Below are 27,301 nucleotides of genomic sequence, written 5' to 3'. Positions count from 1 at the left end.
TGCCCCGGCTTTTGTTGTTCTGCAGTCTTCTGTGGCTGTACAAATGAAATGTCACACTGGCCTTTCTGTTACCTTCTCTCTGAGAGTCTCCCTCTCCTTAGAGAGTCAGGAGACGTTTGCCTGCTCCAGAGACAAGTGAGGGCTTCTTGAGGGACAGCTTGTAAGATAAACAAACTCCCTGAAAGAAAACACAGGCCCGCGGTTTACCGTCTCTGACTCGGCTGCCGCGGTGGGTTTCTTTGTGTGTTCCGCTTTGATTTAACATCCTGGAAGTCAGAACGCGAGCAGGCAGTGTGCTCTTTCAATCAAGGAGACCCAGAAATGGACGTTGAGCTGCTATTTCCTTTCATTAATCTCAGTCCCTTAAGTAGATTCGTTTGCAGGGAGTGCGGTGGGATCAGAAGTCAAAAGCCGTTTGCTTTGTTTGACTTCCTGGCCCCGTGGGTGCAGAAGTGCCTGCTCCCTGCTCGTGTGCTTTTCACATCTCAGACGCTCAAGTCCATGGAGGAAGAACAAGGCGAGCTTGCCTGCAGCGTTAGCAGGATCGATTCTTACTGGGTCACTTCCGGAGGGCCGGGCACATTGAAAGCCCTGTCCTTAATGAGACCACCTTGACCAATACACAGGTGCTTATTGTTTCTTTGGGAAGTGCCTGCCTCACTGCAAATTGGAGAGGAAAGGAGGGGGGAAGAGTCTTTATTTTCTGTCTCAAGTTGAGCATCAGCACGTCTCTGTTCACATGCGTCTGTGCGTGCTAAGTCGCTTCAGTCGTGTCTGACTCGGCAGCTCAATGGACCGTGACGCCAGGCTTCTCTGTCCATGGGATTCTCCAGGCAGGGATACTGCAGTGGGTTGCCATGCCCTTCTCCAGGGGATCTTCCCAACCCAGGGATGGAGCCACTCTGGTCACATAATTGGATTCAATTGACAAATAATGTCTTCCCTGAAGATTAATTTTCCTGAATTTAAATCTTTCCAAACTGCATACTATACACGGGGGCCTAAACTGTTCAAAGTCTTCAGGATACACACAGCCAAGTGGCTGCCCTCTTTCACAGTATCTGTTTGCCCTGTCTCACAGTATCTGCACAGCATCAGGTCTGTCTCTAACCTGAGACAGATTTGGTCCTTTGTGCATTTTTTTTTTTTTTTGGTCTCGTGACTGTTTCTTCTTCAGCTCCTACCCCTCCCCGACCCCCACAACCCCACACCCTTTCTTGTGGTTATTCTTTAGCTGAACTCTATCACGATTATTGACTGGAGTCCACATAAGGTTCTATATCATAGTAGGTGATACAGGAGGCGCGCCAAGGCCATCATCACGTCCCCACAGTATCACGCTCGGGCACAGGGAATAAGCGCGCGTCTCAGGTTCTCCGAGTTGAGCGGTCCCGGGTGTTCTGGAAGTCCAGTGGGCTCAGCCGTAGATGTGCAGTCAGATCCGCCCCCCTGCCCCCACCACACACACCCCTGTGCTTGGCGACTCCTTCTCCTTAGTGACCGTTGCTAACATTGTCTAGGAAAATCGCTTCACTGATACTGGAAGTCCCGCAGTGGATATCTGTACCCCAGGAAGCGTGGTGTGTCCTGTTTTGTTGATTTCTCTTGTGTAAAATGACCTGCTTCAGCCGGCCAGAACTGCATGGACCTCATGGTGATGCCACCAGCCGGAGCGTCCGGGGCTGGGATTCCATAGAGCCCGTGTCAGAACCGCACGCGATCTCCACGCGCCTCCCTCTCGTGTCAAGAGTCCACACAGTCAGGTATCTAAGGGCAGAATTAAGTCAAGGCTGTTTTGCTGGATGTTAAATTATTGCCAGTTCCAGAGGTCTCTTTAAAACAACTTTTTGAGGATAGAGATTCTCTTTTAATTAAACGGTAAGCAAAAAGCAGGGACTATGATATATTTATCCGCTCATTTCAAAGATTGCTATTATCTACACCCACTTCTGTTTTATTACATTGAACAACTGTGTTTGAGTAATTCAGTGTTTGTCTGCATCTCCAGTGATGCTGTAAACACGGATCAATCACTCAAAGCTTTATAATATGACAAAGGTTACTTTTTCTGGAGTGGCAAAATAAAAGAGAAAGTGAAGGTATGAACAGGAAAAGTGGTGTGTGGAGAACTTCACACAGAAATAGGGTGATCGAGGGGATTGAGCCCCCTTGGTAAGGAAACAGAAGCTGGACCTCCCCCTGCTGGTCCCTGCAGACCCATCGCCCACCCTCCCCCTCCCCAGTCTCCCTCAGGAACCTAGAAAAGAGTAGTTTATCAGAGCCACACCCTGCTGGTCTTCCCAGAAGGTGGCACTTTGTAAAATCCGGTAGGGCCTCAACCCGGCTGGGATGACACACCGGGCCAGAGGTTGCGGGGCCTCTAAAAGAAGACCTGAAGAGCCTTCACCTGCCACGTGCCCCCAGGGCTCAGCATCACCCCAGACGGCATCAGAGGCGTCCCAGAGGTGGCCCCTGACTGCAGGACCCTGCCCCCGTCCCTGGGTGCCTCTGGTGCCCGAGAAAGCAGAGGTCCCTGAGAGCTCTGTGGCCAGGGTGGTCCCTCCGCCTAGGGGTGGGGACCCCAGGTGGCGGTCTCCACAATGCGGATCTCCACAGTGCTCAGCTGGACTGGACGGGTCTTGGACCTGCTCCTGATCCACCCTCAGGTCACGCGGATGGATGCCTGAGCATGAGCCCAGTGTGGCTCGGTCTTTGCCAAGGTTAACGGGAGGCAGTGGGAACTCAGCATTTATTTCCTTCTCCTGGGGTTCCAGCCCCTCCGTCAATTTCACTTCCAAGCTCCCCCTATCTAAAGACACTTGCCCACCTCCGAGGGTTGCAGGGGAAACAGACAAGCCTGGCTTTGCTGAGAGAAGCTGAGTGTCCATCTCATGAAGTGTCCTTCTGCTGGAGGGGCCAAGCTCCTAACGGTGATGAAGTGTTATTTGCAGGGACGACAGAGCTCACCCTCCTGGCTTGTCCTCAGCAGTGTGTCAATGTGCAGATTCTATGAAGCACGCTCTTAGACAATCTGCTTGTGTTGTGTACTTTTTGAAAGTTGCGGCGAGTGTCATTCAGTGTTAATTACATAATTTCAATTTTTCTAACCAGAAAGAGGCGAAGGGGGCGTGAGGACACAGAGGGCAAAGCTGGTGTGTCTCCATCACGCGCTGAGCTCTCTTCTGTTTACGCTTCATGGGGTGGAGCAGTAACTCATGAATTCTGAGGGTCTTAAATGTCCGTGACTGTATGTGGTCACCTTGTCTCTCCACAATGCATTTTGCTCTTCAGTGAAAATACTGTTTCTGGACTAAACCGTCTGTAATTCTTTCCCTTGGAAAGAACTCCTCTGACATGGTCTTTTTCTATTTGGGGAGACTATAATTAGAAAGCAAAGGCTTTGCTCTTGTGGGAGCAGGTTAGGTCTCCAAGTGAATCTGTTGGGGGAAGCCCGCTGTCTTGTGTCTAAGGGAGGGAGGGTCTGAGTAGGACTTCCCTGGATGTGACCAGGTAGTGGGCACCGCTTTCCTGCTCTCAGCCCTGCACTTCTGGGCTGAGGCATGTCAGAGCCTCGATGGAACTCAGTCTTCTTGTGTCTAAAAAAGCAGAGTAAGGTGCAGATAGCTCTGTGGTTATCAACATTCCAAGAGCCAGTAGGACCCAGCCATTTCCTCCTGGGTGTATACACCAAAGAATTGAAAGCAGGTGTTCAGACCGAAGTGTTCACTAATGTCCATAGCAGTACTGCATACAGCAGCCAGGGGTGGAAGCGATACAGACGTCCACCAGCTGAGGGGGGTCAGTGTGCTGTGCCCTGTCTGACGAGTGGAGTATTACTTGGCCGAGGGAATGGTGCTCTGACTCAGGCTATTCATACAACACGGGCGGGGCTTGAAAACATTTTATGCTGAGTTAAAGAACTCAGACACAAAAGACCGGAAAGTGTGTGACTCCATTTGTATGAAATATCCGGGATAAGCAAAAGCCGATTCGTGGTTGCCGGGGACCAGGGCTGGGTGGGGGCGGACTGGGATGGGACCGCTTCACGGGTGTGGGATTGCTGTTTGGGGTGATGGAAAAGGTCTGGAACTCGATCGTGGTGATGTTTGCACAACTGAGTGAAATTCTATTGGATTGTATACTTTAAAATGGTTGAAATGATAAATTGTATATTATGTGTATTTTAGCACCAAAAAAACCCCGTATGAGTCAGACCATGGGCCTCTCTGGTGACCAGTAGGCCTCGAGGGTGGAGGTGGGTTAGACCATCCGCTTTCGTCCACTTTCTTGTGGTTCAGCCCTTATCAGAGGCTTCTCATCTTGTCGGCTTGTGCAGCCTAAAAGCGTTTTCCTTTCGAAATCTCTCTCTTACATCTTCATCAGAAAAGTTCCTCAAACAATTCTGACAGCACACTTGGCAGCCTGTCGATTGTACCTCTCGAAGCCTCTGCTTGGGGGCTGGGCACTGGGGTGGGGGTGGCAGGGGGCAGGGGAGTGAGTGGCCCCAGGGTTCTGCCCTGCTGGCTGGCGACCAATGGACCAGAGCAGAAGCATCTTCCACACCCGTGCGAGTGGCTGGCCCGGGATCCCTGGAGCCCATTGCATCCAACACTGGGCTCCCCAAAGCCCAGGGCCCACCCACTCATCAGACCATTTCAGTCCAGTTCTCAGGCTCAAAGGGGATGGATTCTGTGGCCGCCCTGACGTGGCGATTCCTGAGAAGGGGGCCTCAAGCCCTGAGCTGCTCTTGTGAATGAATCCCTTTCTTTCTCCAGAGTTGCCTTTCGCAGGGCTGGGACCCTGGCCCAGTGCAGAGTGGACATGTGACCAGCCTCTTGGGGGCTGCCCGCAGAGAGAGGGGCAAGGGGAGGAGGTGGGGTGGGACATCGTTCAGGGCCAGCTGGGGGTCGTCTCTCCTTCCCTTGTGGATGCGTGCTCTCTGTCCCCCCTGGAGTGTTGCCCTGGCGTCCACAGGGTGTGGCGCCCAGAGGGGTGGGGCGAGACCCCGGTTCAATTGCTCTGAGCAGAGGCGCTCGGACAGCAGACCAATGTCCCCGGGCGCAGCAGTGCCGGGCTGCCGACGGGCATGGTGCCCTCATGAACGTGTTCACCCCTCACCTGCTTCCTGGCCACCGCCCCGGGGACCCGCGGAGAGGGCTGGAGGGTGTGTGCTCACCTGGGGCTTCCTCTGCTGGGGTTTGGGTCCATTTCTAAAGACACCACCGCCTTCATGGTGTTGCCCAGTCCGCACGTTGACTTGCTTGCAGAAACGCCACAGGTGGGGCTGGGCTCACGGTCTGTGTGGAGAATCCAGACGAGAGGGCCCAGGAGAGCTGGAAGCTGAGAGAGAAGACTCTTCCCAGGAGGGGTGCAAGCAGAGATGCTGCTGCTGTTCCCCTCTTCCTGGTCCCCTACACCCTCCCCCCAAAAAAAGAAAGCCACCAGGAGGGGAAGAAGGGAGGCAGATTCCCCCAAGCTGCTCCGCGAGGACTCATGTGGAGACACAAGGCAGGACCCCGGCTGCCTGCCGGCTCCCTGAGTTAAGTGGTTTGGTTCCCTGACCAGAACCCGGGGGCCCCCCACAAGCCAGACACATCCGGGGACCCCGATGCCTCCATGCGGTGTGTTTCCTCCCGCAGGTGCGAGCGCAGAGCCCGGATGCAGAGGGCGTGAGCTTTAATTCACAAGGGCGCCGAGCACATGTGTGGTCCAGCGCTGCGGTGCCCGGGGACGCTGCTCTGCTGTCCCGCCACCTCCGCCCTGAGCGATGGGCTCACCGTGTTCCCCTGTGGGCCACTCTGTGGACGCTGGGCCAACACTCCAGGGAGGGCACTATCCAGGGTTGGAGGTGCTGGGTCTCCATCCTTCCTCCAGCTAGGTTCAGAAATATCAGTTCAGTTCAGTCGCTCAGTCGTGTCCAACTCTTTGCGGCCCCGTGGACCGCAGCGTGCCGGGACTCCCTGTCCATCACCAACTCCTGGAGTTCACCCAAACCCATGTCCATCTCGTGGATGATCCCATCGAGTCAGAGATATCAGGTTGGCCAAAACGTTCATTTGGGTTTTCCCACAAGATGCTACAGAAAAACCTGAGTGAAATTTTTGGCTAGCCCTGTACCATCAGGGGGATGGGAGCTAAGATGGCACCCTTGGATACTCACACGCGGGGAGCACCGTCTAGCCATCTCGTGCTCTCGCTGTGCCCAGAGCTGGTCAGGTGTCACCCAACCTCTCCGTGAAAACGTCTGCCACCAAATCAGGCCTCCCAGTGAATCCGGGCGGACACAGTGAATGCAGTTTGTCCCATCAAGGTCCGCAGTTCTGTTTGGCAGGAATCACTGACATGCATGCCCCCCCCCACCCTGGGGTGCACCCACCCCAGAGTCTGACAGGGGACACGGAGGGGGCTGAAGGCGCTGCTGATGGAGCCTTCACAGCGTGGCTCCTGCGTTCAGAGCTTAATCTGGGAACAGCAAACAAGTCACAGAGAAAAAGTCTAAAAAATTAAACTTCCAAGCACCAAAGAACTAGGATATCCAGAGTTTTGAAAGGAACTGGGAAGTATTCAGTCTGTTTCATAAGGAATCAATATTCTTAACAAGACAAAGAACGCTTAAAGATCCATAAGAGAAAAGATAATTACCCAGCAGAAAATAAGGGCAAAATATATAAATTTATAAAAGAGGACATTCAGTTGGCCAGTACACATAAAAAAGTGTTGAGCCTCAACAGTAGCCAAGAAACTCAAAATAAGAGGACATGATTTTATATTAAAGTGGATTTTCCGCTTTTTACACATCTTATAATATATTTTATGCATTATATCAGTTCAGTTCAGTCACTCAGTCGTGTCCGACTCTTTGTGACCCCATGAATCGCAGCACGCCAGGCCTCCCTGTCCATCACCATCTCCCGGAGTTCACTCAGACTCATGTCCATCGAGTCAGTGATGCCATCCAGCCGTCTCATCCTCGGTCGTCCCCTTCTCCTCCTGCCCCCAATCCCTTCCAGCATCAGAGTCTTTTCCACTGAGTCAACTCTTCGCATGAGGTGGCCAAAGCACTGGAGCTTCAGCTTCAGCATCATTCCTTCCAAAGAAATCCCAGGGCTGATCTCCTTCAGAATGGACTGGTTGGATCTCCTTGCAGTCCAAGGGACTCTCAAGCGTCTTCTCCAACACCACGGTTCAAAAGCATCAATTCTTCAGCGCTCAGCTTTCTTCACAGTCCAACTCTCACATCCATACATGACCACAGGAAAATCCATAGCCTTGACTAGATGGACCTTAGTCAGCAAAGTAATGTCTCTGCTTTTGAATACGCTATCTAGGTTGGTCATAACTTTTCTTCCAAGGAGTAAGCATCTTTTAATTTCATGGCTGCAATCACCATCTGCAGTGATTTTGGAGCCAAAAAAATAAAGTCTGACACTGTTTCCACTGTTTCCCCATCTATTTGCCATGAAGTGATGGGACCGGATGCCATGATCTTCGTTTTCTGAATGTTGGACTTTAAGCCAACTTTTTCGCTCTCCTCTTTCACTTTCATCAAGAGGCTTTTTAGCTCCTCTTCACTTTCTGCCGTAAGGGTGGTGTCATCTGCATATCTGAGGTTATTGATGTTTCTCCCGGCAATCTTGATTCCAGCTTGTGTTTCTTCCAGCCCAGCGTTTCTCATGATGTACTCTGCATAGAAGTTAAATAAGCAGGGTGACAATATACAGCCTTGAAGTACTCCTTTTCCTATTTGGAACCAGTCTGTTGTTCCATGTCCAGTTCTAACTGTTGCTTCCTGACCTGCATACAGATTTCTCAAGAGGCAGGTCAGGTGGTCTGGTATTCCCATCTCTTTCAGAATTTTCCACAGTTGATTGTGATCCACACAGTCAAGGGCTTTGGCATAGTCAGTAAAGCAGAAATAGATGTTTTTCTGGAACTCTCTTGCTTTTTCGATGATCCAGTGGATGTTGGCAATTTGATCTCTGGTTCCTCGCCTTATTTATTATTATTTATTTATTATATAATAATACATATAATATATGATGATAATTCCCATTATTGAGGAAACTGTGAGGAGCCAGGGCCTCTGTCCCTGCCAGGGAGAAGATAAGTTGTAATATCTTTCTAAAGAGGTTTTGACAGTAGGTAAAAAAGACTGAAGAATTGGAAAGCGGCTTGCACGGAGCAAACCCACTTTCAGGAGTTACCTTGAGTGAATCACCGTGGCTCTGTCTTGCAACGAAGACCCTCTTATCAGCTTTGCTAGCACTAGGGAGTGCCCTGGGAAGCTGCTGCATAGCTGCTTTATCCCTACGCTGGAGCGCTAGACAGTCAGCAAATTTCGTGGTGTCAGCAGATATGTAAGGCTTCACCCTGCGGTTCAGCTGGTAAAGAATCCGCCTGCAGTGGAGGAGACCTGGGTTCCATCCCTGGGTTGGCATGGTCCCCTAGAGAAGGAAACAGCTACCCACTCCAGTATCCCGGCCTGGAGAATTCCATGGACTGTATCGTCCGTGGGGTCACAAAGAGTTGGGCACAACTGAGCGACTTTCACGTGGCTTCACCTCTCAGCAGAGATGTAATAATGGGAGGGAAACAGGTATACGACCCTGTACGACCTCAGGTTGGGGGTTCAGTGTGTGTGCTTGCATGGGCGTCCTTGTCCAGAGAAAGGGTAAGGGCAGGTGTCTGTGGACTAGAATCAACGCAAGAGCCTCGAACTCTCCTCCTTATTTTTATTGCTTTCCTTTATTTTCCAAATTTTCCACAAATGTCGTGTATCACTTATGCGGTTTGAGAAAAGCCACTGGGACTTTTTGAGCGAGAGAGAGTGAGGGCTCATCCCAAGCACCCCTTCCTCCAGGCTCTGTTCACCCTCCCACCCCAGCCCCCCACCCCGAGAAGCCCTCTGCCCTCCCACAGACCCACCCTCGCTGGAGCTTCCTTTCCCAGTCACAGCTTCACCTCCTCCGGAAGTAACTCCGAGATAGTTTCTGCATCTTCCATGATCCCTGCTCCCCATTCCATCCCCAGTCGTCTGTATTCGCACCGCAGTGCCTTTAATGCCGTGATCATCCGCTGTCTTCTCCTGGAACCGGCCAACCTGGCCCAGCTGGGCTCCCTAGCAGAACCCTGGGCCGGCTTGTGGGGTCTGGGGGCGGGCATCTTTCCGTTTTCCGCCCTTTATCTCCGGGGCAGATCGGCACAGGCGCTTAGCTCATCCTCTGCCCCCGTGGTCACCCCCGCCCTCGGTTTGGGTTCAGCCTCCTCATTTGTCTTTCTTTTCTGTTCTTCTCTCTGTAGTGGGGGATATTTGCTCTTAATCACGAACCGCTTCAGATTTGTATTAATAGAAGCAAGTGGAGAAGATACAGTGAACAGGCGGTCCCCCTAATCCAGACTCAGAGGGACCCAGAGAGGACCTTCTGGGGGCACTTATGTTCACTGGTCACTGGGACTCGAGACAGAAATCGCTCACCCCTCGCTCCTGGCCTTCGGGACGAACCTCACACATTCAGGACCCGAGGAGAGGTTGGCGGTGCTGGTGGGTTTCCACTCCCTCCCATCTGGGCAAGTCAGATTCTCTGCAGCCCTGGACCCTGGTTGTTTATAGCCTTCTCTGGGGTCTGAATTGTACCTGCAGCCTCCCAGCCAAGGGTCCCCAGGCTGAGCCCGGCTCTGAGCCTCACGTTTCCTTTCTGATTCTGAACCATGATCGAATTATCTCTGAGCCTCGCTTCTTTCACACCCAGGGCTATGTTGGTGCACACTTCTGGAACATCCTGGAACCACCCTTGTCAGATGGCCCGATCCTTTGCAGGACGATGATTGAAATGTTTGTAAGTTTCCATTACTGCCGGGTGAGGTGGTTCTGAGGTATCCAGGAGGGGAAGCCCGGGGCAGGCCTTCTCCTATGGGCCGCCCGTCCTCAGCAGCTCGCCCACGAGCACGCGGATGCAGCGGGCCGTGCTTGAATTCTCAATCCGAAACCACACATGCCTTTGCTGTAGAGACATAAAGAAACCAAGAGGTTAACGGCCGGGTTAGTCCCCGCCGTGGGCCTCCTGCATGAATCAGAGCCGACTGGGGAACAGGAGTGACTCAGAGCGACGGCTTTTTGTCTTCTGGCTGTGCGAACAAACAGAGCAGGAAGGCTTGAATGGGGCGCCAGGAGCCCGGGGCAGGAGGCAGCACCCAGCCCCTGAGGGTCAGCCTGGGCGAGGGGACGAGGGGCCCAGGATGCCAGGACCCAGGCTGGGGCCAGGACCGCGTGGGATGTGTCAGGGGCGCCGGCCTGGGCTGCTCTGCAGAGACGCCTGGGGCCCACCCGCCCCTGGGGGCCTCCGGCCCGGCCCGCTCAGGCCCAGATGGGACACTGCTCCGTGCCCTGCACCCCGCCCTTCAGGACTGCCTTCTGGGCACCTCCCCTCGAGCAGCCCCTTCTCTGGACTCCTGTGCTCTAAGGGATGGATGGGTCCATGGGGGTCAGAGGCCCCCAGGGAGCAGCTGAGTGAGACCAGGCTTGGGGGTGGCTTTGGTGGAGGTGCCTCCCACCCACAGTCCCGGCTGCGTGGGTGTGTGAGGGCCCCCCCTCCAGACTGGTGTCAGGAGCAGAGCCACACGGCCCAGGAGAAGCAGAGGGGGCCAGGGAGACCAGCGAGGGCCCGCTGAGGCCGTGAGGGCAGCGCTTCCCTCCGGGTCCCGGCACTTGACGAGCAGCGCCTATTCTCCTGCAGCCGCCCGTGAGTGGGCGCTCTTACTCTCAGCCCACAGACGGGGAAGCCGAGTGGCTTTGGCTGAGGCCCGCCAGCTGTGGTGTGTGTGGCGCCCCCGACGCCCCGTGCTCCCCGCACTGGCCCTGGTGCTGGAACTCTCTCCAGCCTGACCCTCAGGATGGCCTGAGCACCTTGGGGACCACGGCTTGCCTATGGCCCAGCCCGAGGCCCGGCCTGTGGCTTGCACACGGGGCGTGTCTGCATGATGGAAAATACAGGCGAGGGGGTCGTGGGAGGGCCCTCTGTCTCCTACCAAGTGCACAAAGAAATCACGCTGCGTCTGTGACACAAAAGAGCATGTGGGATAAAGTGCTGGGGATGTGCAGTTCCCCGGCTGCTGGCTGGGGCCTTGGGCTTGTGGATGACAGAGCTTCGGCCTCATCCATCCTAGGAGCCGGTGATGGTTTCAGGAGTGGGGGCGGGCTGTGACGTTGGAGGGGCCACAGCTCCTGAGCCGCTCTCTGCGGAGGGGGAGGGACAGAGAGCTGCCACAGTGCATCCTAGCAGGGTTGGGGTTGGGGCAGGTGATGTGGGGAAGACACACATTCCGATCTGGGGGGCCTGAGTGGTGATTTTTGATGATATGCAGAAGACACATATCCGGATGTAGGGGTGGGTAATTGGTGAATTGTGGGTGTGACTGGTGATTTTCGAGAATTGAGATGCTCTACGCTGTGTGATATCTCCTCCGACCTCAATACACTGTCTCACACACACGCACACTCACCAGGCTCTCTACAGTGGCTTTGAGGGTCAGGGCACACCGAGAAGAGCCCAGTCCGGCTCCTGGAGTGGGGCAGCTGCAATAGGAGGGAGGTGAGTCTGGGTAGCCATGGAGAAGACAGAAGACGCGTTTGCTGCGGAGGCTGCAGGACACCCTGTGTGCCCAGGTGCACGGGGTGGGCACTGGGCAAGCCGCCAGCAAACAGCCTCCAGAGACAGAGGCCAGGGTGGACAGACTGGCTGCCAGGCGTGGGCTCCGGGTCATCCTGCCGCGCCTGGGATGTGCCTCGAGCCCAGGGCTGAAATTCAGTAGCACCCTCACCAGAAAGAAGCTGATGAGCAGGCTGGGCGGCCAGGGGCGGGGTGGCACCCCTGCCCCCGAGGCCTCTGGGCGCATCCCCAAGGGCCTGGATGATGTGAGAAGGAGGGCCAGTGGGGCCCAGAAGGTGGGGTGCGCCAGGTGGCTGCCAGAAGGAGGAGATGAGGCCCTGCCCTGCAGGACTGAGACAGGAGGAGGGCTCGCTTCCCGCCTGAGTGAAGCTCTTTACGTGGAATGAGAGGATGGCTCAAAGAAGGAACGGAGGTAGCGGAAGCCCGGTGCAGCAGCTGGCACCCCTGGACCACCTCCCCGACGAGCACGCACCGGCACAGCGCGGCGGGGACTGTGTCCCTGAGATGCAAGCCCGGGCGCCAGGGCTCCGCTGGCCGCACCAGCCCGAGGCTCCTGGGGCACTCAAGGGCCTGGGCACCGTCTGGCACATCGTCCTGTTTAGAGTGGGACTCTGGGGCTGAGAGCTGGTGGGCTCCAAGCCCCCAGACTGACATCTGCCTAGAGCTGACCCCTCACCCCAGCACACGCTGGGCAAAGCTCCAGTCCAGTGGGTTTTGGGGCAGAGATGACCCTGCTCCTCAGCCAGGGGAGGGGAGGGGGCCGAGTCACTCTGTTCTGCCGTCCCCAGCTGGCCCACGGGAGCCCCTGGCGGGTCCCCCAGGACAGAAGGTGCTGTCCTCTGGGGTGGGCTGGGGCTCGGTCTGCGAGGTGAGCCGTGTTCTGAGCTGGCTGAGTCTCCGGGCCCCGGGCCCCCATGCCATCCTCTGTCGCTCACACGTGCAGATGTGGCTGGCCGGGCTCAGCGTGGATGGGACACAGGCTTGGCGAGCCCCTGCCTGCCTGGTCCTGCACCCACCAGTCCCCATGACAGTCCAGCCTCTGGGTGGAGTAGGGGGGAGATATGGGAATGAAAAAGGATCAGAGGTGGTGGCTCAGCACAGCCACGGTGGGACGCCCTGCACCCTGGTCTCTGCCCACTCTGACGCTGGTGATGGGGGTGCCACGGGGTGGACCATGCTGACCGTGGGCAGTCAGATGGCATGGAGTGGGGAATGCAGACGCCTGAAGGTTGAGTTGTTTCCTGCAGAGGCCAGGGAGGACTCCACGGAGAAGTGGCTAGGCGGGCACGGCTCAAGGAGGAGGGGGCATCATGGGCTCGAGGGCACAGGACGGAAGCCAGGCAAGTGCGCAAGGAGCTCTCTGGAGGAAGGGAGTCCGCGAGACGCGCTGGCACTGGCTGCTGTTGCCGCGGCTTGTTTACCCTGCGGAGACGGAATCTTCTCCTTCCAAAAAGAACAATCTGGGCTCTGGCAGTAAAACTTTCAGGAGACAAGCAAGGCAGGCAAAAATAGGCCGATGGGCCTCCATCCACTGGAAGGACTTCTGTGCACGACAGGACTCAGCAGAGTGAAAAGGGAGCTACAGATGGGAGACGGTGCGTGCCAGTCGTGTGTTTGAGAAGATGCATGCAAGTCCAGGATACATGAAGGACTTCTGACCTTAACAGCAACGACTGAGATCTGATTTTAAAATGGGTAAAATACCTGAATAGGCGTTTCTGCAAAGTTGATACACAGGGACTCTCCTGGTGGTCCAGTGGTTAAAACTTCACCTTCCAATGCAGGGTGTGCGGGTTTGATCCCTGATGGGGGAGCCAAGATCTCACAAGCCTCAGGGTCAAAAAAAAAATCATAAAACAGAAGTAATGTAACAAACTCAATGAAGACTTTAAAAACTGTCTGCATCAAAAAACATAAAAAAGTAGAACTGGAAAAGATGATATACAAATGGCTGACAAGTACAGGAAAAGATACCCAACGTTGCCCGTCATGAGATAAATGTAAATTAAACTCGCGGTAAGATACCGCCTCACACCTGTTACGGTGCCTGCTTCCGTGAAGCAGGAAAGCAGCAAGTGTTGGCGAGGCTGTGGGGAAGCGTGCCCTGTTGGCGGCACCGACGACGGTGCGGCGGCTGTGGAAACGGAAAATCCCCCGAAAGGACAGTGAAGCGGCGGGGGCCACCTGAGTATTCGCTGAGGGCTGAATGGATGAGCAAAACGGAGTTTATCCCTTGGGTGGAATGTCGCTCAGCCCTGTGAGGGGAGGGCCCGCTGTCACGGGCTCCGCTGTGGGTGGACTTTGAGCATCTTAGGCCAAGAGAAATGAGCCAGACACAGAAAGACAAATACCGTGCGACTCCGCTCATGTGAGGTCTCCGGGATGGTCAGGGCCCTAGAGACAGACGCTGGGCAAAGGAGGAAACAGGAGAGGTGCTGTCGTATGGGTGCAAAGCTTCAGGGTCCCAAGATGAGAAAGCTCTAGAGGCTGGTTGCACAACTGTGTGATAATTAAATGCTACTGAACTATACACCTAAAATGGTAAAGACAGTAAGTTTTATGCTGCATTTTTCCCACATTTATTTAAAACATTTAAGTATAGTTTACAGCATGTTTGTTAGTTTTAGGTATAGAGCATAGATTCAATTATACACATATGTGTGTGTGTGCGTGCGTGTGTGTGTGTGTGTGTGTGTGTGTGTAATCTATTGGAAAAGGAAATGGCAACCCACTCCAATATTCCTGACTGGGAAATCACATGGACAGAGGACCCTGACTGGCTGCGACCCATGCAGTAGTGAAAGGGTTGGACACAAGTTAGTGACTGAATAACAGTCTATAACAGTCTGTATTCATATATAAAGCTGAACCACTGTGTTGCATGCCCAAACTAGCAAGATATTGTAGATACACACACACGTATATCCTTGGAGTATGCATTCATATATCCTTGGAGTGGAAGCTCCAGTACTTTGGCCACCTGATGCGAAGAGCTGACTCAGTGGAAAAAGACCCTGATGCTGGGAAAGATTGAAGGCAAAAGGAGAAGAGGGAGGCAGAGGATGAGGTGGCTGGATGGCATCACCGACTCGATGGACATGAGTTTGAGCAAGCTCCGGGAGGTGGTGGAGGACAGGGGAGCCTGGCGTGCTGCAGTCCATGGGGTCGCAGAGTCGGAGTTGACTTAATGAGTGAGCACCACCAATGTATCCTTCAGAGTTTCCTCCCTTATACGTGGTTGTGAAACGTTGAGTATAATTCTCTGTGCCATACAGTAGGTCCTCGCTGGTTACCTGTTTTATGTATGGTAATGTGTAATGCTGTGTATTTTTCATTACAATCTAAAGAAAGACTTTCAAGAAGAGGAACAGATCCTGGGTGCTGGGACGCACCTGGGGGCAGGTGGCCTCACCGGGGCGGTGGGTGCGTTGGGCGCAGCAGGCGCCGGTTCGCCTCCCTGCAGGTGCAGGCGTGAGGTCTGGGATGTGCGGCCCGGAGCACACGTCCTTGGGCTGGTCCAGAGGCGCTGGCGTTCAGAGCCCTGTCTCCAAGTCGTGCACCCATTTACTGAGCACTGGCTGTTCGGAGACTAAAGGCGATCGTGATCGAGTTTCTCCTGTGGAGGAACCCCGACCCAGTTGGGAAGACAGACGTGCAGGCCCCCACTTGTGATGCGGGATGTCAGCGTGGTGTGAGAGTGGTTTGCAAACAAGGAAGCAGTGGGTTCGTCTCCTGGGAAGGCCAGACAGAGGTGTGGCACTCTGTGGGCTCGGCCCTTCATTGGGGCAGAAACTGGTTGAGCTCCGTCTGTGTGCTCGGCTCCTATTAGAGGCTGCGATTCAGGGCAGAGGAAGGCGGTTTCCGCCTCCAAGGAGCTTGGCCTGATGGGCCGGGGGCAGCAGGCAGGGCACACATCATGAGATTTCAAGTCATTGTCGGGGGGGCTGTGCAGGACAGCAGAGCTGGGGGCGCAGGGAGGGGGGACAGGAGGCTGGCATCACCCTGGCAGCTCGTGGCTTCTCTGAAGAGGCAGCTTGAGCAGAGGGTTGCCTGGAGTGAGGGGGTCCCACCAAGGTCAGGGGTTAGCAGAGCTGAGCAGAGTCACCAGAGGGACCCGGGAGCAGGGGACAGCAGGCATGGGATGTGAGCATCCAGGGTGTGGGGTGTGCGTGGGGGTGGGGCAGGCTGCAGAGCCGGCTGGAATCCACACCTGCACGTCCCCCCTCAGCTATGTGCTACCAAGTACCACCCCCCCCAACCCCGCCTCCCAGGAGGACAGAAGCCAAACTCTACCCAGAGTCCCATTTGTCTTTGAACGACTTGATAAGTGAGCCTGTAAGGAATGTTCTGGAACGTCTCAGTGCCAAAAACAAAATAATGAAATGTGTTTTTTCACATCTCGCTCGGATGAGCCTGGAAACCTACGCTTCTCTGGTCTACGGTCCCTGTCCCCAAACCTGCCCTGAAAACAGGGACACTGTGTCACCCCAAAGCTGGGCTGTAACTTGCTCTAACCTTGCTGATAATCACTGGCTGTTCTCCATCAGGCTGAGATATGATCTGTGTCTTGAAGGACTTAGGAGCCCTTCTGGGAGACGAGGGAGCTGGGCAGGCTGGTGAGGGGTGGGCACCATCTTCCCAGAAGACGGGTTTCCTGTGGCACGGCAGGCCGAGACGGCAACCTGGCGGGGATGAGGGCGGTTAGCGGCCTCCGTTGTTCAAGGGAAGCAAGGATGTGGGGACACGGCTGTCTGCAGGCCCTTGGTGGACTCCTCCTGCGTTACTGAGCCCAGTAGAATGGAAACCTCATTTGCTCAAAGCTCCCGCCTTTCCTCTGGTGGTTATCTTAATTGCAAGCACAGTGCTCCTCTTCAGTCCCATGTTACTGGGGCTTAAAGTGTCCAATTTAGTTATTTAATGTTCGCCTTTTGCAAAAGAATGGAAAAAATGTTAGGATACAGCCCAACGAGACATTGCAATGTCCCTCGCCTCCAAACAGAAGGCTGAACTTTTGCAATGATTTGTGTCCTGGTTGGACCCCGGCCCACTGACTTTCTCCCTGGTGGATGCCAGCCTCCACCAACTGCCACTGCGGGCCCATTTCCCACTGCCTCAAGGTAGTTTGCTAAAAAAAATCTTTCATTCCGGCCCTTTGCTCCTCTCCCGGAGCACCGGCAGGGCCCGCCTCCCTGGCAAGGTCAAGGTTGGCGTTGTTTGGATGCTTGCTGTGGTCAGGTAGAGAGGTATCTGCCCTGGGCTCCCGTGCACCTGAGCCGTCCAGGTGCAGGGGCACGTGCTCCTCTGTCACTGGGACGTGCTCCCTCTCTCTGCCACACCGGGCCCCTCCCTGCGGAGCGCCTGTGCTCATGTAAACTCTGCCCGTGACTTGGTGCTGAATGCATGAAAGCGCAGAAATGAGTGAAGGACGGCAGGGTGTCCGCAGCCTCACATGATCTCCTGTCTTACAACCAGAGGACTCGGGAAGCAACGCAGAGCTGTCCCTGGCTTTCCCGCCTCTTCCACGGCTTGATTCAAGCAGGCAGACCCCAGCCACGGACAGGGGACATCTGCAAGCTGCCACGGCTTCGGCCGCAGTGGAAAGAGCTATGCGTCTTCCTTCTGGGGTGGGACACGGCGGACACTTGGCCCTTCAGGGAGCCCTGGTGACAGGTGAGAGGGAAGGTCTAGTTGCAGGGCTTAGCCGAGGCTCAGAAGGCCACTTCCCAGACTCCTGCAGCGGTGCGACCCCTGGGACAGGCTCCAACAGCCTCCTCCCTGGAGGGGAGAACCAGCAGACTCAAAAGATCGAAGAAGAGCAATGAAAAGCGTGTGTGATGGCGGCCAAGCCTTCCAACCCACGGTGCGACCTGGGTGCTCCATTTTAGCCTGGCTGGTGTTTGTTACTTGTTAGGAAATTGAAGAATTACACGTCACCTTGAGATGGGGACTGGCTTGCAGTGAGCTGGACGTTTAGGAATAGAGGGGCGCCAAGAAAATGCTGTGAACTTGAGCTTCCTGACCTGGGTCACGGGAGTGCCGTAAATCAGCCGGACCGATCCCCATGGTGACTCCCTCGGCCCGCTTTCTGGGGGTCATGGGTGTCTGCACATTTCTGCCCTGTCCCCAAGCACTAAACAATGAATAAGCAGATGCAAACGTCACCTCGCAGACCTTTGGCAAAGACCCTTGGAATCGCAAAGCTCCTTCCCAAGTGCACATTTGCATCAGAAGATTCTGATGCAATGGAGAAAAGGCAGGAAAAAGATAAGGGGACCCATCTCTCGTGGGGCTCCCCTGTCTGGGAAGGCTGGAGGGAGGCGCCAGGATGGCAGGAGGCAGGGGGCTCCCGAGGCCCACAGACCAGGGCTCAAGTCCAAAATTACTCATTGCCTGTGGCGAGGGGGCCGGCAGAACTTAGCCCCAGCAGCCTGGCCCGCCTCGGCACTCTGGGTGACTGTGGGATGACTGGGGGTCCCTCCGGAGACGCAGCAGCCGCTGAGCCCTCACTAGAGGGGAGTCGAGGGTCAAAGAGGACATACAGGCAGCTGTGCACTGGGGACCAGGCGGCTCTGAGCGGCTCTTAACTTCCTCCTAAAGAATTTCAAAACTGTATGGAGCAGAGCCTGGGAAAAGAATGGCTGTCGGATGTTTCATGAAGAGCCTCTGGAGACGTCAGGCTCCAGGTGAGCTCTGTCCAGGTGACTCCTCCTACTCTGAAGCATCCTTCGGACAGGAAGTGGGCACCCCGGTGTACCCACTTCCCCTGGGGACTGAGGAAGAGTCCCCCTCTGGGGACCACCTCCTCCACCCAGAAACTAGTTAAGAAAAAGAAAAAAACATCTCAGTGTTTGTCATATCTATGAACGAAAACCTGTAGGAGATCTAAAAAACAGACAGACCCACCTCCTTTTAGATCGCATTCCAGATAAAGTATAGGAAAAATAAATTCAGCAGTATTTCCAAAGATTAAGGCGGTCTCATTGGAAACCTGGAAGGAGGTTTCGTTTATGGACTAGACGACCAGCTGAACATTTGGGTCTCTTGGCCAGGTTTTGGGGCTTCCCCGGTGGCTCAGCGGTAAAAGCACCCACCTGCGATGCGGGAGACACGGGTTCGATCCCTGGCTCAGGAAGGTCCCTTGGAGGAAGAAATGGCAACTCACTCCAGTATTCTTGCCTGGAAAATCCCATAGGCAGAAGAGCCTGGCGGGCTCCAGTCCATGGGGCCACATTCAGACACGACTGAAGCAGCTGAACATGCCCGCGCGCCGGGTTTCTGGACGCACTGTCAGTACGCGTCAGAAGCTCCGGTATTGCTCCTACATCTCCCCTGAGTCGCGCCGTCCGGTCCACCCATAGTCAAAAGGGAAGATGAGTATAATCGTCTCAGTAGACGCTGAAGATGCATCTGGGAAAATGTTACGCATTCCCGACATTAAAATCTCTTTTGCTGGTATTTCAAGTCTCCAGAAGCTACAGTAAGATTCGTCCTCAGCCTCACCAAGCGGACCTGTTCCAGAAGCTGTTGTGGCCGTCGCTGCCTCGGCATGAAGGTCAAGAGCATCCTCAGCAGCGTTCTGTATCGCGACACTGCCTGGGAAACAGGAAAAAGAAATAGAGACAGGACTATGGGAAATTGGAACAGCACAGTCATCTACCTGGGACCTTGCCCTGCCCCTCTGGCCCCAGCAACAAAAAAAGAAACCAGTTCAGAACCATTAGAACCAACCAAACAAACATTTAGAATGGAGGCCAGTTACTAAGGGAAAATAAATGTGAAGAATGTCCTCATACACACTAGGAATAAACAATCAGATTATATAATGAAGCAAAAAGATTCCATTCAGAGAAGCAAAAACTAGATAATACCGCCCATACCCTTAATGAGGAGAGGGAAGGACTTTTTTGAACAAGAGCTGAGAAGGTTTCTGTGTGTGCCTTCACGGTAAGAACCACGACTCTGCTGCGTCTGTTTATCGCATTTTTTTTTTTAAACTCTTGGTACTTAACATGGGCTTCCCTGGTGACTGGGCTCAGCAATCAAGAATCTGCCTGCAATGCAGGAGACATAGATTCGATCCCTGGCCTGAGAAGATCCTCTGGAGGAGGAAATGACAACCCACTCCAGTATCCTTGCCTGGAGAATCCCATGGAGAGAGGAGCCTGGAGGGCTGCAGACCATGGGGTTTCAAAGAGCAGAGTGCAGCTGAGCACAGCACCCCGCCAGCTTTAACACACGCACGTAGAGTTTTCTCTCCACACCCGTCCTGATGGGTCAGTGGCTCTTGCTAGTCCTTTCCCAGCTCTTTCTCTCTCTCTCTGTCTTTTGTGCCGTCTGTAGATTGTGCCTTGATAAGGCGCCTCTCTCAGCTGGGGAATCCAACACGATATTTTTTTGAATGAGAAGCTCCACTTACTGTGAGGCTGTTTGGAAACACATACGATAGTGAAGGAGCCTTTTCTTTCCCAATGTAATTAATATTTTTAATATAATTTTTAGTTCAAGAAAGTTGTCAGGGAAACACAGAAGATGAAGACGGCAGATACAGCGAGGAGATTTTTGATGAGGGAGAGTGTGGAGGACGGACTAGTATGGCCCAGGCTAGGGTCTCCGAGAGAGCCCTGGACTGGAATCACAGGAGGGGTCGAAGACCAGAAGGAAATGGCGTGAAGCAGAGCCCTAGGGAAAGCTCAGAGGCACCCCAGTATCTGTGCAGGCAGAGGGGCCACTATTCAGAGTGTGATTCCAGAAAGGCGAGGCTTGCCAGGTCTCTGTAGGAACAGCCATGGGGTTGTGCAGAGCCAGATTCTCTGCCAGTGAGCACGGCCCCCAGACTTAAGCGAGCATGCTCCCCAGCTGCCCCCCACCTCGTACACAAGCCGGCGGCTCAGCAGTGAAGGCCTGGGCGTCTGCAGGATGCAGGCCCCGCAGCCGGCCTTTATCAGGCCCCGTCTGGAACCCCTGCACCAGCCCATTCGTGCGTTCAGATTCGCGGTGTGGGGGATCTGTGCTCTCAGCTGGAAACCGCACGCGCCCACCCCTGGAGGAGCCACTTTTCTTCCGCACGCTTCATTAAATGTTAGTGCTGGAGGCCGCAGCGAGCGCTTGTCGATGACACATACCCAGTGAGGGCATGTCATCGCTGGAGGGACTGGGACACCCAGGATAAACCCGAGGCCATGGCTGTGGAAAGAATTCTGACTGTGTAATACCAGGGGCACTGGGTGCTCTGCATGGAAGGCAGGAGGGGGCCGCTGTTGTGGGCGCACTGGCACGGACCTGTGCCCGCTGGGGCTGTGCGTCTTGCCGGGAATCGAGCATCTTAGGGAGGCGCGCGGGGCTGGTGCGCCCACGGTGAGGTCCACCACGCAGGGCTCCTCTGGGCTGAGGCGAGGCTGTGGTCCGGGGGAGGAAAGAAATGGATGCCCTGTCGATAGGATGACTGTCCCTGCCCATCTGCCTGGGGCCACCCTGGTTCAGCCCTGGTCAGTGACAGTGCCCGTCACTCTCAGGAGTGTCTCAATTTAACTGATGTGCCCGGTGGTCATCCTGTCAGTGAGTGCATGTGCACACACACGTGCAAACACATGTGCACACACACACACACACATACAAACACACAAACGGGCACAGACACAAATTCACACACACACACAAACGCACACATGCACAAACGTGTACACACACACACAAACACACACATGCACAGCCTCCTTCCAGGGCTGCCCAGCTGTTCTCTGATGCTTGCCGCTCCCGGGGATGTTTGCTAGAATTGCTCCTCACTTTCTACAACACTCCGTCCTCTCTCTGCCCTGCTCCCCGCTCCCCATCCCTTCCTGCCCGGCTAGAGGCGTGTGCTGAAATCCCACCCCGCCCCCCCCCCCGAGCCTAGTGCTGCCCCCACCTCGTGATAGCAGGGACCTTGCGTCAAGCCCGGTGTTAGCAAGACCCCATCCCGGACTGTGCTCATCACAGCCACACTGACCAAGCCCCTGGTCAGGCTGCCCTGGTGGGAAGCCTGCCGGACACGTGGAGGAAGGGCTGGGCTGGGGTCAGGAAGGGCTCCCAGAAGAGAGGGCACTCCACTCAGAGATCCGTCACCTTCTTTCACGGCGCTCTTGTTTGCAGTCGTCTGCTCAAGACAGTGCGGGTCTCCACGTGGAAGGTCAAGGTGGGGTGAGGGGCGGCGCCAGGTGGGGAGTGACTGGAGGCCTGGAGGGAGGGAAGCCCCCAGGCAGAGTGTGTGCCCTGTGGGCAGAGATGGACCTCGGCAGTCTGAGGCAGCCGATGCCTTAGGGCAGGGGCAGCAATGGGGCATTGCTATCACTTGTTACCACTGTTGAGTGAGCAGCAGGCGCTCGCCCTCCAGCCACTGAGCCCGGAGCATGCACATCCCCCAGCGGGGGTCGGGGGTCCAGAGGGCGGTCAGCACCCATGCCTCTCTGCGCCTCACTCATCCATGCCCTCACTCACCAGTGCCCACAGCCTGCCTCTGTCGCAGGGAGGATTCCCGGGATCCTACCTGGGCTGGGCTGGGAGGACGTGCCCACCTGGCGCAGGGCTGCTGCCCAGAGCTGGGCTGGGCTCGCCTCCCTGGCCGCGAGCTCCGGTCCCCAGTACGCTCAGCTCTGTGCCGCAAACGTCTCCTGTGCATCACCTGTGCCGGCAGTTCTGTGCAGATCCGGTGGGATCCTGTGTCTGTGTGCTTTCTGGGGGCTGCTCAGCCTTCTATGGGGATGCTGGGCATCACAGGGCTGGAGGAGGGGACAGTGCCCACCCGAGCGGAACTGGGCTTCCGGTCCATGCGCACCGCCAGCCCCACTCCAACCCATGAATCAGGTGTCCTTCTCTCTCTCTCTCATACACATACACTCTCATACACATACACACACACACACACACATGCTCACACAGACACACACACTCATACACACACACGCTTACACACACATACACACATGCTCACACAGACACACACTCATACAAACACACACACACTCATACACATACACACATGCTCACACAGACACACACACTCTCATACACACACACACATGCTCACACAGACACTCATACAAACACACACACTCTTATACACATGCACACACACGCTCACACAGACACACACACTCATACACACACACGCTTACACACACACATACACTCACAGACACACAAGCTCACATACACACACACACTCATACACACACACGCTTACATACATACATATACACACTCTCATACACAGACATACACACACTCTCATATACTCACACACACACACACTCTCATACACTTACATACACACATGCTCACATAGACACACACACACTCATACACACTCTCATATACATACACACATAGATACACGCTCACACAGACACACACTTTCATACGCACACTCTGAAATATACACGCACACGCTTACACACATATGCACACACTGTCATACACAGACACGGACACACACACTCACACAAACACACACATACACTTACACACACACACTCATACACACCACACACATGCTCACACAGACACTTTCTCTCATACACACACTCATACACACAGACATGCTCACACAGACACATACACACACTCACACAGACACAGAGACACAGACACACACTCTCATATATACACACAGACACTATTACATACTCATACACACACAGATACACTCACATTCTCTCATATACACACACACACAATCGTACTTTTACACACACACGCTCATACACACATGCTCACACAGACACATACACACTGTCTCATACACACACAGACACACACAGACACACGCTCACACAGACACACTCTTTCTCATACACACAGACTCTCTCATACACACTCACACACTCACACAGACACTCTCATACACACAGACACACACACTCTTTCATATACACATACACAGAGACACACACATACACTCTCTCTCACACTTAGACACACTCACTCTCTGTCTCACATACACACACAGACCCACACTGCTCACGAGCACACAGGGTAAGGATTCAGGTTCAGGCCCCTCTGGCCTTGACCCCTGTCCACACCGAGCCCCCTCTCCTCTTCCTCTGAGGGCTCTCTCCTGCCGCCCCAGCAGCAGCCTGGGTCCCACGAGCCCAGGGCGCCGAGCGGGACACACCCCTGCTGCGAGCTCTCCTGGGAGCCCAGGGCCCCTTGGCACCAGTGCCGCCGTCCGCCTGCACTGACTGACCTTCTCCGAACTGCCGGGACCTGAAATCAGATAACGGCTGGAAAACAGATCAGGACGTTTTTCCACTTTTGTGCCGTGGCCCAAACAGAAACGCAGAAGCCCCAAGGCCCTCCCCGTGCCAGCATGCCCGGCCTCAGAGAGCAGACAGCACTCAGAAGCATGTGCAAATTTCATTTGGCTAAATGTTGACTCATGTTACTATGATTTCAGAGCTTCTTAGGCCGACTCTGATTGGTCTTTGGGGTGGCAGCCCCCAGGACCCCAGCTCAGCTCTCTCCCTGCTCCAGCCCCTCGGCCAGGGAGTCAATGACCTGTAAAAGCACTTAAGTTCAGGACGAGAACTCCTTGGGAGGAGCACATTTGTCTGTAGCTCACGGGTTCACTTTGCTTTGTGTGAGGAAGCTTGTGGGGAGTGAGTCTGTTTGAATCACTGAGAAGCGATAACTCGGTTTTAAGAGTTCTGCAAGGACAGAGCTTCTTTTAGCAAGCAGAATATGCTTCCTGAGGAGCCCTTCAGAAACTAGGGCGCTGGGGACAGTTCCAGCGGCTGAGAGCCAGGGCAGGTGACGGCCGGGGGGACAGGAGACCGGTCCAGGTGTGCACCCAGGGAGATTTGTGTCCAGGGGCCTTGGTGTTCAACGGCAGAGCCTCTTGTGACGGGCCAAGGGCATCGTCCAGTGTGACCCCAGTCTCAGAACCTGAGACAGTTGGAGCTGCCCCCCGGGTGCGGGAGTCTGCCCTGTCCTCAGACCCCAAGCCCAGGGCGTTCGGACAGGGCTGGACAGCGTGGCCCCTGGGGACGCAGCCCAGGGGAGGTCTGGGGCGAGATGAACCTGAATGTCTCTTTGATGATTCTCTTTCGAGCATCTATTTTTCTGCTAATTCAAGAGACCTTGGGTTCCTGGGTCTCCATTTTCTGCCTCTGATGCCTGCTGTCCCTTGGAGGAGAGCGTGGCGTTGCTGAGAATCCTGCTTTACCGTGAGGATGGAGCTGGGGGCTGCTTCCTCAACCCCTGAAGCCGCCCTGTGCCTCTCCATCCTCGCCCAGAAGCGGGGGAGCCGGGAGCACAGGTGGGGAGCATGGACGGTGACCACGGCCCTCTTCTTAAATTCTCCATGATTTAAATCCGCCTCCCACTCCCTCCTGCACCGACATGTACCTGAGGGGCCGGGCTGGCTCTCCTGAGTTAAACAGGAGAAATAAGGAGAGAAAAACCAGGAGCCAAGGCGGAGGATGGAGACAGGGCAGAGTGAGGCCGCCCCATCGTCACCGCACATCCTCCTTCCGTTCCAGCAGAAAGAAAAGGCCGGGGGTTTGAAGACAGAGCGGGGAAGCCGTTCAGCACTGGCGCAGAAGAGTTTTCTAGAGGCCTGGGCAGGGAGGAGCTCTGATGCAAGGAGGGAGAGGGGTCAGCGGCACCCCAGCTCCTGGGGCCTCCAGAGGGAGGACGGGGCGGAGGGCACCCGCTCTCGGGAGTGGATGGCTGAGGACTGCATGTGGCTGGCCTCCCGGCTGTGAGGTGGATGAAACCAGCTTTTCTCTTCTTGTGCATCTGCGAAGCGTCAGGAAGCGATGGCCGATAAGGGCCGCTCCACAAAGCCAGGGCCGTGGGCGGCACGTCTGGCTTCAGTCCATCTGGATCCACAGCTTCAACTGCTCCTGGCCTCCCCGACCCTGCAGTGTTTATCTGGGTTCCTTCTAGCCTCTCGCTTCCCTTCAGAAATCTGCTGTTTAAACCAGCCTCCTCCTTAAGAAGGGGGTGTGTGCGTGCTTTCCGTGCTGAGCATCTTCCGGGAAAATTGAGGATTCCACAGCTCTAACCAGGTCTTCTGGAGAAGGAAATGGCAACCCACTCCAGTGTTCTTGCCTGGAGAATCCCAGGGAAGGGGGAGCCTGGCGGGCTGCCGTCTCTGGGGTCGCACAGAGTCGGACATGACTGCAGTGACTTAGCAGCAGCAGCAGCAGCAACCAGGTCTTCAAACAGGTTTATCAAATGCTACCTGCGCCCCTGGGGCTGCCCTGCTGGCTCAGAGGTGAAAAATCCACCTGCCAGAGCTGGAGACGCGGATTCGATCCCTGGGTTGGGAAGATTCCCCTGGAGAAAGGAATGGCAACCCGCTCCAATATTCCTTGCTTTGAGAATTCCACAGACAGAGGAGCCTGGAGGGCTACAGTTCACGGGGTCACAAAGAATTAAACATGACTTAGGGACTAAACAGTGATGAGCTGTGTCCCCACGGAGACAGGTGAGTGAGCTCTCACATCTCCCTTGAGATTCTCAAAAATCAGCAGAACCCCAGGGCCATGGAGACCTCAAGCCAGGTGCCTGCTTCCACCCGGGAGATGTGAGGTCCAGCCTAGGGATTAGCTGTGACCAAGGTCATCAGATGGCCAGTGGTGAAGGGGAGGCGGGAGGGCTCAGCCGATGGAAGCTTCCTCTGTGAAGCTGCCTGATCCCCGAGGACAGCCCCAGCCCCAAGGCTCTGAAGCTCCTCCTGGAGTGGGCTGCCCCCGCTTTTTACAGATGATGGCTGAGATGGAGGGCTCGGGGTCAGGCAGACGCAGCTCTGTGTTGGCAGAGTTGGGCCAAGCGGGGCCTCCCTGCGGGGCTGGGGTGTCGGAGTGGGGGAGCTGCGGGTGGGGGGTGGGGATGTGCTCCCTGCACCCAGCTCCCAGGGGCCTGCGCTGAGCACTCGGCTTCCCTCCCCACATCCACCTCCCCTGAGCGGGGCGGATAAAGGGGCAGAGGGGCTGCAGTGTCATCCATTGAGTTTCCCCCATGAGAAAAGACACGGCGGCCCAGGGTACACGTGAAGCTTCACCCCTGAGACACTCAGAGTGGTTTGGGGCGGCTTCTCACAAACGGGGGAGACGGGGTGGTGGCGGGCAGCTGAGCCATCTCCTTCTCGGAGCCCTCGAAGTCTGGTCCCCAGCGCCCCTGCCTCACTCCCTGGCTGGCAGGTCGCCCCCTCTGTACGTGATGTCCACTCATCGCTCTAAGCTTCAGTGGCCCACAGGGTGCCCTGCCAAGGCCCTGCCACCTGCTGCTTGGCATGGCCAGGTCTGTTTCATCCGGGCAAAGTGACAGGAGGTGAAAAGCTGAGCTTACTTTGCACAGTTGACCAAGGGATGAATTCAGGCAGGAGGTTTATTGATGACTCTTCCCCTGTGGCTGTGTGGCTCCCTCGGGGTCCACTGTGTCAGCCTGCAGCCCAGCAGGGACGTCAGGGTCTGGCGGTGGTGCCTCCTGGCTGCCCTGTATGTCAGTGCCAGTCAACAGGTGAGGTTCTGTTTGGAGAGCTTGAGGGTGGTGAGGAGACTTCACCACGGGGACCTCCAAGAATCCTGCAGACCAGGTCATCAGCGCCCTCGGTGGCCCTGGGGCGGTGGAAGGAATGTCACTGAATGCTGTAG

General features: G+C 55.3%; 1 protein-coding gene across 1 annotated transcript in view; it reads left to right on the top strand.

Annotated features, from left to right (window-relative positions):
* TWIST2 (twist family bHLH transcription factor 2) overlaps positions 1-27,301 on the top strand; it is a 53,485-nt gene that overhangs the window by 6,661 nt on the left and 19,523 nt on the right. The window lies entirely within an intron of this gene.

This window comes from Capra hircus, chromosome 3, assembly GCF_001704415.2.
Source record: "Capra hircus breed San Clemente chromosome 3, ASM170441v1, whole genome shotgun sequence".
In the NCBI taxonomy this organism is placed as follows: domain Eukaryota; kingdom Metazoa; phylum Chordata; class Mammalia; order Artiodactyla; family Bovidae; genus Capra; species Capra hircus.
Note: the sequence above shows the minus strand (reverse complement) of the source record. Positions and strands in the feature narration are given on the sequence as shown.